General features: G+C 46.2%; 1 long non-coding RNA gene across 1 annotated transcript; it reads left to right on the top strand.

The window, feature by feature from the left end:
- The first annotated feature begins 6,278 nt into the window (after positions 1–6,278).
- Positions 6,279–9,448, top strand: LOC109315236. Its single transcript, XR_002102458.1, has 2 exons — positions 6,279–6,404; positions 8,674–9,448. It is a non-coding gene; the product is annotated as an uncharacterized LOC109315236 (long non-coding RNA).
- Positions 9,449–13,532: the final 4,084 nt, after the last annotated feature.

Genomic DNA, 13,532 nt, shown 5'->3' with positions numbered 1-13,532 from the left:
TCGTCAACCATGTATGCCCCAAAACATCAATGGTTTCCACACCGCAATTGAGGACCTCTGGGCTATCCAACACAAAGAGCGATGACCAAGAAGAATGAGGGTGACAAATCCCTATGAAAAGACAGGGAATTTAACCAGGACAGGAACCTATGAAAAAACTACAGGGTTTTTAATTATCTGCTGAACACTGCTTGGCAAATGTAAATGTGTACAGATTTTGTTCACAACAGCAAGAGCTATAAAACCAATGATACAATGCCTTCTGTAGGGTCTTCAGATGCTTTAAAAAGATGCATTAAGCCTCAACACAACTGCACCACTGCAAGCCAGCTGCAGGTGATAAAAAGCTGGAAGACTCACAGCTCCCTGCATCATGTGAGTTGACCTGTTGGTGACAGCTTTGTCTATTTTTAATTAAGTGCAGGCAATTGCTTGAATGCATAAGATTACTGTGATCTACTACCAGGACTACAAAAAAAAAAAGGAGTGGCTGGGGGGATAGGAGTGGAGGTCATTCAAGTTTCTTCCTGTTATACTCCTGTTATGCAGCTTTCGGATGCAGGATATCATGTAAAGGCGGCCTTTACATTTCATTTATTTTTAAGTCACTGATAGCTTTCTAAGTGACCTCGTGGACATGAGTAACATCAGCCAAGAAACTGTTTTTTTTCCGGCCGTTGGACGTCAGATTGCTTCCTTTGACACCTCTGAGAGCTAAAAAGCATTCTTTCTCAAGGTGACTTTATTATTATTGTTTTTCTCCCTACAGTATTACCGTTGGGTTTCTCTTAGGCTTGGTGTAATGTCATTTTCTATTTAGAGGCCAGCTTTTCAGCCTCATTCATAACAAGACACCACGAGATATATTTCTGGGACATAGTAAAGGCTGAGAATCTCGTGAAAAATGTTAAAAATAATCCCAAGGGATAATCAAAAATTTGGAGACGTGTGAGTCAGGTAAGACTCCCCAGAGGTCAGGTGCTTGTGGTTACAGGGAACGCCTGGGAAGTCCAGAGAGCAGCTGAGTATGTGGATACAGATGCCCACATCTGGAAACTTTAGTCAGGTTTTATGAGTTCTATTCTTGACTTAGCCAAATTGCTGGCCTTTGCCGTGCCTCAGTTTCCCCAGCTGCAAGATGAGTTTGTTATTTGTCTCACATGGGTTTGCATCAGGCTCAGTTACAACATCTAGAAGGAGCTTTGTCTCCCAGCAAAGGGCTTCATATTACCCGTTATCAGAACTGTTCTGCACTGGGAATTTGACTGGAAGTTGTGCAAAAATCAGCACTCCTGTGTGATTTTTCAGGCTCTGGTTAGACTGGGAACTCTGCAGTAATAAGATAAACGTGCATTTCAGTACTTATGGTTTCAGCTAAAACCACAAGGAAACGATAGACCACTTGTTTTTAAATATTTTGCTTTAATGGGTTTGGCTTCAGGTTTAGGTGAAAGCCCAGACTGATTCTTATTCTATCTGAATCTCTTTAGCAGGCTCTATGGACCGGCTCCAAAACCATGGAAAGAGTCTGATTGCCTTCTCTGGGCCCTGGAGAAGGTCTTGTGTAAGTAGCTTGGATGACTCAGATTCACGTGCTCTGAATTTTACTGTCAAACTTGGGGCGCTGCTTCTCACCCAGGATGCTGGGAGAGACTTATGGTGCAGGAGTGTGATTCATCTTTATCTCTGGGAGATGAAAGTATCTCCTAAGGCTAGGTCTAACACGTCCCCAAAGTTGTGGGGTGGGCGAAGGGAAGGATGGGTATCGGAAGCTCCTTTGCTCTACATTGTCTTCCCTTTTCCCCTATTCTTCACAGAACAATTAAAAAGACACCAATTGCAATAATCTCAAGGAGATAAAGCCTTCCCTTAAGCCCTCTCTAAGAGGGCCCTAGACCCAATGTTCAGCTCTTTCGATTTTAAACTATCAGAAGGAAGTGATGGACTCGGAGGAAATTCTTGCGACGGCCTAAGAGGAAATGAAAGATGTGAAAATACACGGTGGATTTTCCGCCCCCAAGTCATGCACTCTGTTTTTATTATCATAAACCCGGGCTCAGAGGATGTTGGGTTATTTATTTATTTGTTTAAATGAGGCTCCTGTCCTTGTTCACCGGTCTCACGTTGGCAGATGGCTCAGTTTGGCTCACGTTGCACTTCACATCTATTCCTCTTCGGGAGAGGCTGCCAAAAAGGGCACTTTTTTTTTTTTTTTTTTATCTCAAAGGTTTATCGCTCTTTAAGCTGGGAGAGGCTGAAGGCACGTGGGAAAGGGCTGCATCCTTCAAGGAGGGCGATGCTGCGTGCGTGCAGGCTGACCACCGCTCACCTCGCAAGGGGGAAGTGACTGGAACGGAGACAAGCTTGGATGAGCCCTGCAGCACAAACTCAACGAGGCCTGCCGCACTGTGCACCCTTGGTCTTACCCCAGTCATCCAGCATGTGCAGCCTAATTCACACCAAATCTTCTCATCTCCTCAGCCCTAACTGGCTTTGCCTTTCTCTTTGCCCCAGCCCAGTACTTCTTGATACCCGGATCCCTTTAGGTCTCCACTTGCCACGCAGAGTCCAGGCAGGGCACGTTATTTTTGGATACAGCCAGCAAAAACCAGCCATAAAATCAGCTAACCTACTCTAGGCATTGAGCACACAACACCACTAGGTATCTGGAGTAAAAAGAAAGTACGGTCACACTCTGGAGGGAAGGATGGAGGGAAGAGCTGAAACACTTTGAGTTTCTTCCAATTCCTCCTTCTTTCCAAAGAGTCTGTGAGCAATCGATTAGGGGAGACAATCGTGTAGAGGGCAGCCAGGTTGCTGGTGCTGATTCAGGCAGTATGTGTAACAGTTCGTGGTTAACACCAGCAGTTGAGGACAAGGATGAAACTAGTATAGAAATTGGGAGTCAATGACCCGCTATGTGTAAGTGAAGCACGTGATAGGTATTTTTAGTCAGGGAGCACAAAAAGGAGCTATAGAAGAAACGTAACTACTCTCAGCCTGAAGAGCCAGTCTTCTCTTTGGGGGACATAGCAGAGTTCTTGATAAGAAGATTGAATTTTCTTTGCAATCTTGGACCAAAAAAATAAAAAAAACACCTTAGAAAGAGATGATCTGTGTGGTAAAATCCAATTGCTAATTTAGCAAATTAGCATTGTCCGATCAAGTCACCCAGTCATGACTGATACTTTCCTGACTGATGGAGGAAAGCGTGGGATGAAACCACGATTTGAAATAAACATCTAATTTCGGACCCAACAATAAAGCCTCCTGGTTTTGACCTGCTGTGAAAAACATGGAAGGCTCCAGATCGGATCTGAACCGGGCACAGCTGCCGTGGTCCCTCGATGCACCCGTGGTGTGGTAGGAGCTCTGCAAAAAATGTGACCCTGGCAATCCTGATCCAACTATGGACCGCCTAACAACACTCTGCTCTCTATACAAATTTGATGGTCCCATGCAAAGATACTTTGCCTTTCCTCAAGAGCGTTACCTTGGTTAATGAGCCTTAAAGTGGACTTATAATTGTTGCTCCGAGTTAGCCAGACAAAAGAAGATAACTGATGCTTATGGAGGGTGCACAACTCTCTGGCACTGGGGATGCACTGGAGAATTCAAAAACGCTACTAAGAAAGGCACACGGAGCTCTTCAGTTTTAGTTAAGCGACAACCTGGGTACGGAGCTGTGCATGCTGGGACAGGCAACCCGGTATTAGGAAGAAAGAGCTGCCTTGCTTTGGCCGAGGTTGCACATGCCAGCTAAGGGTGCGCAGGATGGAAAGAAAGGATAGCCGCGGCACCACTGATTCAGGGCCCGTCTCCTCTCCGGTGTGCGCGGTCCCTTCCTGCTCGGCCATTTGCAGCAGGCCCCTTAGCTGACCTTTGGTGGAAAAGCGGGCAGCACAGACTCCGTGCAGAGGAGCGGCTTGGGCTGGCCCACACAGGTGGGGATTTTATGGTGTTTAATGCGGCATCAAACCCTGTAGGTCAGACGAGAAGAGGCGGTCACGTGCGAAATGCCTAAACTCGGTCTCGAACTCTGAACTCCTCCTCCCCAAGAGGCGCAGAGGGCTTATTTATAACTCTGAAATTTCAGGCAACCCACGAGATGTTGCCAAGGGCTGCCTGCACGGCCCACGCCCGCTCTCCGAAGAGCGGCGCGTTGGCCGCGGCAGTACGTCCCTGCCGATGTGACCGGGGTCACACAACCTACCGCCCTTACCAGACACCCGTGACTCTTATTGCGAATGGAAACCGTGACCCAGGTGGGAGATAACCTTTGACAGGCATGCTCCATTCCCGTCTGCTATCTCGTGGCTCGGCTCGCACACAGGGGCAGCAGGAAGCTGCCTCACGCTCTCTGCGTGGTGCGGGCGAGTGTGGGAGAAGCACCTGGGAGGAGAAGCACTTTGCCGAAGGAAGAAAACAGGATCTCGCATATAAACAACATCCTCGCTGGCTCAGCCGGCCACTTGCTCTTTCCAGAGTTTGTTTTTGAGCCATTGTTGCGAGCCCCACCTCTTCCCCTGCTGCCCCCGCACCCACGAGCTGCCCTGAAAGGAGGAGCAAGAGGTTTCTGAGCCCTCGACAACGCGGCTCAGACGCTTTCTCCCCGCGTGCCGAGGGGAAGCAGCTGTCTCTCACGGGCAATGAAAAGTCATCCTTCGGGATGTCTCAGGGAGAAAGCAGAAGACCAACGCAAGTGCCACTCTCTGGACTCTTCCAGATGAGGGACGTCAGAGAAGGGCTTTAGTGTGGCTCCTCAGTCCCACTTCTGGGTGGGCACCGTTGAACCCTCATAGAGATAGTCTTGCCTGCCCTTACTCTGAAAACCGTTTTCTAGTGCAGAGTTTTTACATCTAGGTATTTTTAAGGATCTCTCCTTTCCTTTCCTTCCACCTGCAAAGCAAAGACAGAGGCACACCTGCCAACCTGGGCAGTGAGTGGTTTCCAACCCCGGGGGGCATCTCAGCGAATGCAGCTGTACTTGACTCAAAAGCCCCGTAAGAGCCCTTGGAGGGTGACGATCCGCGCTGGGCGCGAGTGGCTTTCCCCTGCCTTGCAACGGCTTGTGGCCGTCTCCCAATATGTCACCGTCGGAGGTGCCCCCGGCCTGTTAGTAATGTCCGAGCCCTGTGACAAAAGGTTTGCTCCCAGTGTGTTTACATGAGAATAAAGTGCTCCCTCAACCTCCTGAACTTGCACATTGGCTTGGGCTGAATCCCACCAGCCCCGTGTCTGTTCAGAGGGAGGTCAAAACAACTCTGCTCCCGCCTGTCGGAGGAGATGGATGAGGTCCGATACCAGCTGGTAATGCCAGATGAAATCCCAGCCCTTGTCCGCTGTTGTTCTTAGGCTGGGACTCCCTAATGGCACAATTATTGCTCCTTGTGCCGCGCAGCGAGGCTCCTAGCCCTCTGGCCGGCTCCCTGGAGCCCCCTACCTGCCAGGCCTCAAAGCCCTTCACCCCAAAGGGTCCTTCTCTAGGGTTAGTGATGTGAGCATCCGAACCAAATGCATCTCTTGCCACTTCTGGGCTCTTCCATCTCTCCCACTCCCTTCCCAAATGACTTCAAGCCGAAGGCAACCTCCCACCTCCTTCACACCCTCGTGGGTTTTGCCGTGTTTATTTGCTGTCCCTCCTCCGCTCCACCCGAAGGCCCCAACACGGAAACAAACCCTGCCTCCTGCCCTTTTGTTCTTTTCTTTTGCCTATGCCCAAGTTTCTTTCTGACTTTTCCATTCGCCTTCTCCTTCCCTTAGGCTTTCTCATGCTCAGACGAAGAGCACATCTCCTCTTTTTAACTGTCCTGGCTTCTCCCTTTTAAATTTCCATCACCCAGCCTGATCACACCTCCAGCTGTCACCAATAAGGCACTAGGCTCTCCAGCCGCTCACGAAAACGGGCTTTTTCAGGCTGCACCTCCCAGATCCACCCCAGCAGCAGACACCTCTTCTGCGCCCAGGCCTGTTACCCCTTTAAAAGGGCCCAGTCACTCCCCCCGGAGCAGTCCTTTGTAACCCCTGCCCAAATGCAATGATATGGAAGGGCTTGCCGCAACCGAGGCACAGGCCCAACAAAGAGTTAAATCACGGAGTATTTTTACTTGTTACCGGAAATCTGCAGCTAAAGGCAGCTTCCAGAGAGGAAACATTAAGTTTATTGTGGGAGAAAAGGTAAGCGAAGTGTTAAAGTGATTAGCATGAACGGAGGCTTCCAGTCCATCCTGTTGCAAACTTCCTGTTTAACCTACAAACTAGAAAACAACCACGGAGGGAGAACGTGGCAAAATCCCACCCTTAGCAGCTCTAGGGCAAATGTTTTTGACCCCTGATTGCCTTAGACCTACTTTTTTCTCTGGCCTAGGAGTGGAGCACAGCTAAAGCGTGTGCAATTTGCTTTGGTACTTGCTCCTTCCATGCTGCTAGCTTGGATTTTTTTTTTTAAATGTTTGAGTATTTTTATGCCTGAATATCCTGGGCTGGGCTTGAGTGAGAGGAGCAATATAGGCTAAAAGGCAGCTGAGAGCAGCACATAGCAGGCAGCAAGGAGAAAAATTCACCGCTGCTCACACCTGCTGCGTGTGAGGGAGGCAGAGACGCATGCAGCCCTAGCGTGGGTTGTAATTTGGCTTCCCCTGGGACTACCCAACCTTTATCACAATTTCCCTAGTATAGTCTATCTGGTGGGTGTGGGGGATCATGCCACACCTGCTACGTGCATAGTAGAAAGGAGTGGGGTTGCAGCAATTTTAGCAGGAGTGGAGTATAGTCTAGGGGATACAGCCTGAGACGAGGTGTCAGAGCTCCTGGAGTCTATTCTTGGCTCTGCCACTGACTCATTCTGCAACTCTGAGCACATGCTTCAGTTTTTTCTTCTTCTATTTCCTTGCCTGTGACATGGATAAGTGCCATTAGCCCCACGTGATGGGAGAATGAATGGATGTTCCTGCTAGTGCTTGATGAAAAGCACTACAAATGGAGGCACTGTTGAAGAATGGATGTGTTCACTGGAAGATGTCGTGTTGGAGTCGAATCTCTCGAAACAAAAGACCTGCTTTACAAAGTTAAACATATGTATCATATGACATCAGTTACTAATGGCTACAGAGAGAAAGTGAAAGATATTGTTGCCTTTCCTGCTAACTGAAGGCCAGTGTCTGGAGTTTTACACATCCTCTCCATCGGGATGAGGAAGCCAGCAACGTGCTGCTTGGATGCTATCTCAGCCAGGACTTGCCTTGTGTTGTTTGCTCACGCGCTCGAGTCCTGGAGCAGAGGTTTTCACAAACGGCACGCTGGCAACTCCTCCTTTCAGCCTTCTCAACCCAGCACCAGTGTTCAGCTCCTGGGACACAACTCTGTTGTGCAATGCCCCGGGTTCAAGAGAGTTTGCTGTCTGTCCAAATCATTCTTTCTGCAAAGCTAATATCACACAGCGCATCTGTCATGTTCTTACTATTTTTACTCCTTCCCTCTCTTAAGGTCCTTTGTGAAACTTAGCTAAGTTGACAGACCAGATTGCGATGAGAGTCAAAGGTATAGCAAGCCCCAATGGTGCAGAGTTTGATCTTAACTGATAACCTATTGTCCCATCATGAGAGCCTAGAATAAGAAGTTGCTTAGATTGTGTTACTGGGGCTGTTGGGACAATGGACTTCACAGCTTGTGACTCTGGGGGTTTCTCAGGTCCCAGCCCCCGTGAGCTGAGCAGATCCCCATTTGGGGGAAGCCCAGGGCTTGTGTAGGGGGGCTTCATCCCCTCACCATCCCTCTGCTGCCCAACCAGGCTGAGCGGTGCAGGCAGGACACGGGTTGGGAACAGAGGTTTGCTGCCTTAGCTCTGTGATAGCCTGGGGACAGGGCTGGCCTTGCTCAGCCAGAGCGGAGGAGCACTGGAGGAGGTTAGCCCACCCTGTGATGGGGTGCTTAGTGTGGGGCTGCAAAGCATCCTGGCATGCAGGGGGACTGCGACATAACCCGAGTCAGGAGGGGATCTGGAACAGAAGTTCGATAGACCAGTCCAACCTAAACCGATTCAATCTGATACGGCATCCGTTCAGCTTCTGTCATTTTGAAACCAGTCTACATGCACTGGACTTCTGTCTTGTTACAAGTTTAGACTACTTTCTGATCACTTATACCCATTTATATGTAATTTTTGTACCTAGTGTAGAAGTTGAGGATATTGAGATTTTTTTTTAAACCCACTGCTTCAAAATCCCAGCTTCAGGCAGTTTATAACTTTTTTTTTTAGATGCCATTTTAAGAGCGACAAATTGCATAGAACTGAAGGGTCCACTGAAGGCCACATTCACACTGTTTTTTACTTCAAGGAGAACTAAGGCTAAGGTTGGTCAGTAGTAAAAATCCCACCCCACGTTGCCTATAGCGCTCTTGATAAGAGCATGGATTTGCTTTGGCATCCCACATCAAAATACTGCCTTCTGCAGCGATGCTAGTTGAGTCCCTTTCTCCATCACCTTGGTGTACAAAGCCCAAGCAGGCCAGAGTTGGAGGAGCCTCTTGTCCTTTTAAAGAGGATCAAAGAGTTGTTTAAAGTCCCCTCCCTGCAGATACCCTTTTTAAGATGTTCAGGGTGCCATATGCCTTCAATATATTATTAGGCTTGAATCTCATTATTTTCTTTCCTTCTCTTTTTTTCCCTTCTAGGGATGCCGTTGAAAGCTTTGTGGCATGGCCAGAACGACACGGTTTCTCAAGAGCGATTTTTAGTTTTCCGTGAAGAGTTGGCAATGCTGGGGTGTATGCCACTGGATGCGATTTCTGCTCCCCATTCACAGCTCTATGGCATTCCTTTCCAGCATGAAGCCATAGCAATGCTCAGCTCTCAAAGCAAAAATCGATGCAGCCATTAGCTATGCTAAATTGAAATCTTATGAACTACGGCGTGGTTACATAAAATGCCAATTAGTGTGTGGTTTACATTGTTGCACATAAATGTTTTTCATTATATTTTACTGTCAGCAAATGCTGGTGTGAAACCGGTTTCCATTCCTCATATGGCCACCATGAGGAGTTTCAGAAAACACACCAGCACGGCTGAATTATTCCTTCAGATTTGTTGTTCGCCCGTCCCCCGGCAACTTCGACTTCTCCACCCAAAGCGACAGGAATGGAAATTTTCGTCATGGATGGGCACAGCATAAAATGCGGCATTTGTTTGTTCAGCCTCTGTTGCGACATACGCTCTCCGCTCTCATGTACGCATCAAAGCCTGAACAAGTGCAGAAATCGGCAGCTCCCGCTTGCTGCTACTGCTGTTTGTTGTGGTTATAAAATCCTATTTTAGATAACGTTGCTTCGTCAATAAAGCGTTGAGTCATAGGATCTGAGAGATATTGTACAAATAACCACTGGGGGCCCGTATCTAGTCAGCTGTCTAGGATGCTTCCTATTAAATAATAACAAAATGCCGTAATAATAACTTGGCAGCCTTTTGCCTCTGTCGGTCAGATATGCTGTGCTTGTCTGCTTTCTCAAACTTCTTGTAAGCGTCCTAGCAAGACGTGGAAGAGGAAGGAAGGCCATCTCACTCTTGACTTTTGCCTGAACAAGCTCTTAGTCAGTAACTATCTTAGAAGCATAGAAAAGGTGATAAATCCCTCTTTGAAACACCGCAATCGGCAGTGAAGTATGTTGTTACACGGTGCATTTCCTGATAATGCCAGGACAGCGTGTGAATTTGACAAGCTGGGATCTTGGCAGGTTTCACACCAGGAGCTGGCTGGGCGGGACAGTCTCTCTAACAGCAGGAGCCACCACTCAGGAAATGCTGCAGAAAGAGCTGCTAATTTGGATAGCTGGGACATTTCCCTGTGAATTAATTGCCCAGCAAACAGGCAGAGTTGGGTGGGACCCTGTTCTCTTGATAGGTCCATCTATCAGATAAGAGCTTAAACAAGGGCTAGAGATACCTGTGCATCAGGAAGGATTCCCCAAAACTGTTTAAAAGAGCCAAGGTATTAGCCCCAGAAACTCAGCAAGACTCCAGCTTTACATCTTGCCTGTAGACAGCTGGTGAGTAAACTGGACAAGACACTTGAATTGCGAAGTGCGATAGATTCCATGTATTAATTGATTTTTATCTATCGTTGTTCCTTGAATTGCAGTTTTGTCATCCCCAGTCCAAAGTCTTTGCAAATGATTCATTTGGGTTTATTCTCTGCCATTGCTATTAATACACGCATTGTAAAATTCTACCACTACTTGCTGTTCCTCCCAACTCCATAGCCTCAGATGGGGTTTTTTTTGGGTGTGTGTCTGAGAAAAATTTGGGCCCTAAATATTTGTTAAGAAGGTGTGGACCACCAGACTACCCTCCAGTTGTATCAGAGACTCCTGAGTTAGGGAGCACCAGCCAGGACATGATTCCCAGCTGTGACGTTCTGCAGAGGACATTTCCAAGGAGCCCACATTTGTGTTTGCTCAATACAAGACCATGGAGATGAAACAGTGGGAAGAACAAACGTAGAGTAGTGATTCCAGCATGTGGGTCTTGTGATGCAAAAATGTCATCCAGAGGGCTTTTTATTTTGCATGAATTCAGCTTTTGTGTCCAAACGAGATTATATTATTATAATTATACTTAATCTCGCTGTATTTTTATAGCTCATCATGGGAGCCCTATGAACATTCACCATGTCCAAGTCAGCCTCCTTATTTTCTTTTAATTGCATCCTCATACTCATTTCTGTATTCTTTTCTCCTTAATTTGTTTTGCTGCTCCTCCAAGGTCTCTCTCTCTCAAGCAGAAGACTTGATTTTCCTTCTTTTTTCTCCTGAGCAGAAGAAGGGATTTTGCTCTTGTAACCCTTCCCACCCAGAAAGGAGTTTTGTTTCTGGCTTCAAAGGGCTTAGGATTGCATCTTGTGTTTCTAACTAATTGTCATTTTTCATTGCTGATCCAAACCATGCAAATCTATCACTTAACCATGCAAATCTATCACTGTTTCATGAACAGGCTGCTTGTTCATAAAAGAAATTGGGAATTATTAACTCATGAAACTCACTGCTACTGGGTATCAGCATTAGGAGACGTCAAAATAAGAGGACGCATTTCTGAGCAAGATATTTATCTTAGCATAAAATAGTTTATGCTAACTAGTGTTAAGGGGACATTTGATATGTTTATGGATGGGATTACAGGACACTGGTACATGACCCAATGCCACAGGAAGTCTTTAGTCTTATGCCCCTAAACTACATAAAAAAATCTGTATTTCTGCTTCAGTAAGTGCCTCAGCTAAAACTCTAAATGGAGACTAAGTAACTTTTTGCATTTTAATCAGGAAGTCAGCTTCCCTCTTTTATTCAGTTAACATTATGGAATCAGAACTCATGGTAGAGGTGATATCTTTCATTAGACCTACTAGATTTTTGCAAATAAAAATAAAAACAAATTAAATTGCAAGCTTTCGGGAACAAATACCCATCAACAGGGATAGGAGAAAAGATTGTGAAAGTTCTCCTGGGTAGAAATGAAAGTTCATTTTTCATAGGAGAGCTGAAGGTGTGGTAACATCTCCTGTTTGGAACAGTTCATTACACACACTCACACACACACACACACACACACCTTTTATATTTTATATTTTTATGAACTGATCCAAACAGGAGATTTCACTACACCTTCAGCTCTCCTATGAAATATGAACTTTCATTTCTACCCAGGAGAACTTTTACAATCTTTTCTCCTATGCCTGAAGAAGGGTGACTGAGCCCCAAACCTTGCAAATAAAGAAATATTTTTGCAAACATCTACTTGGTCTAATAAAAGATATCACCTCTACCATGAGTTCTGATTCTTTTTGCCTCTAGACCAATATGTTAGATCAATTGTTAGGATACCTAAGCTAACATTATTACACTTATAACCTCAAATCTCTAAGCTTCAGATGGCTGAGGTTTTTGCCAACTGGACTGTATTGTCTCTTGCAAATCAAGAGAAGTGATTCTTTAATCTATTTGGAACCGGTGAGGCCTTACCTGGAGTATTGTGTCCTATTTTGGGCCTCATATTTCAAGAATGATGTGGGCAGGTTGGAAAGAGTCTGGTGGAGAGCAACAAACATGGTTAGAGGCATGATAAGCGGCATGGTTTATGAGGAGAGGCTGAAAGAACTAGGATTTCATCTGAAGTAGAGATGGCTGAGGGCTGAATTTGAGAACAGTCTCCAGTTCCTGAATGGTGATTATAAAGAGGATGGAGATAACCTTTTCTCTGTGACTGTAGGGACACAACTAGGAGCAATGGCCTCAAGTTGCAGGAGAGGAAATTTAAATGAGAGATTAGGAAGAACTTTTTGACTATGAAGGTGGTCAAGGACTGGAATAAACTACCTAGTCATGTTGTGGACTCTCTCTCTCTGGACATTTTCAAAAGCAGGTTAGACAGTTGGCTGGGATGGTTTGGTCAGGGATGATCCCATCATGAGCAGGGGGCTGGACTAGATGCGACCTCATAAAGTTCCCTTCCAACTCTACTTTCCTACGATGCAATCCTATGAACTGACCACACCTGGCAACCATACTACCACGAGACGGGCAGTCCACGTTCTTCGGGCACTTTTGGCACACTAGCATATCAGATGAAGAGCATCTCAGGCAAGCCAAGTAGCCCACACACTCCAGCAAACAGCACCGGACCAAGCAGGTCCTTCTTTTTGTTTGTTTGTTTTTTGCCTTTAGCTCATCACTGCGGGAGCATTTCCTGAGCACAAAGCATCCTGTTTTTCCTTCACAGTGAAAACAATTCAGTAAATCTGTAATAATGCTGAGAAACTTGATGCCAGTAGAGATGGAGATTAATAACATAAAAGAGTGTTGAGGGCCAAGTTAGGACAATAATGCATCTCCCCATCCCAGTAAGATCAAAGGCCTTGTGGGTATGTCTATGCAGCATAACATGGTGTTAAGCAGAGATAGTCAAGCTCCAGTATCTTTGCATGGCACTGCACTGTGTAGTGTAGGTATGCCCTAAAAGAGACTAATCACACTCCCAAACACATGACCTCCATCAAGCTCCTAAATACATCCTGAAGTGAAGATCGTCTTAGTGACTCCTTACAAGTTAGTCAAATGGTTCAGCCAACGTGTGCCTGCGTTCTTTGAAATACTAATCCTGGAATGAATTATGCTCCGGCAAAGTCTCCTGGGGTTACGTACCAGTATGCAAGCGGGCAGTGAGAAATATGGTGCGTGCATCTCTCTTTGCCAGCATTTCACTTATGAGGGGAAGCATTCATGGTTTGTCACACCACATTTGTGGGTTAAGGAGAGTAGAATAATAGAAACAGGCTGAAATTTAGTAGTACAAAATACAGGACTGTGCAACATGGGAATTAATGACACGAATTTGTGTAGCAGACCTGGGGGGAACTAAATGGGAATTAATTACATGAATTTGTGTTGCAAACCTGGGGGGTACTACCTGATCATAGGATGATGATAAGACATTCAGGTGATGCACCCAGGAAAAATTCAAATAGGGTCCTAGCGATGTTTCAGTA

Source organism: Crocodylus porosus, unplaced genomic scaffold (genome assembly GCF_001723895.1).
Source record: "Crocodylus porosus isolate Cpor-Errol unplaced genomic scaffold, CroPor_comp1, whole genome shotgun sequence".
Classification (NCBI taxonomy): Eukaryota; Metazoa; Chordata; order Crocodylia; family Crocodylidae; genus Crocodylus; species Crocodylus porosus.
This window is presented reverse-complemented; position numbering and strand designations above follow the sequence as displayed.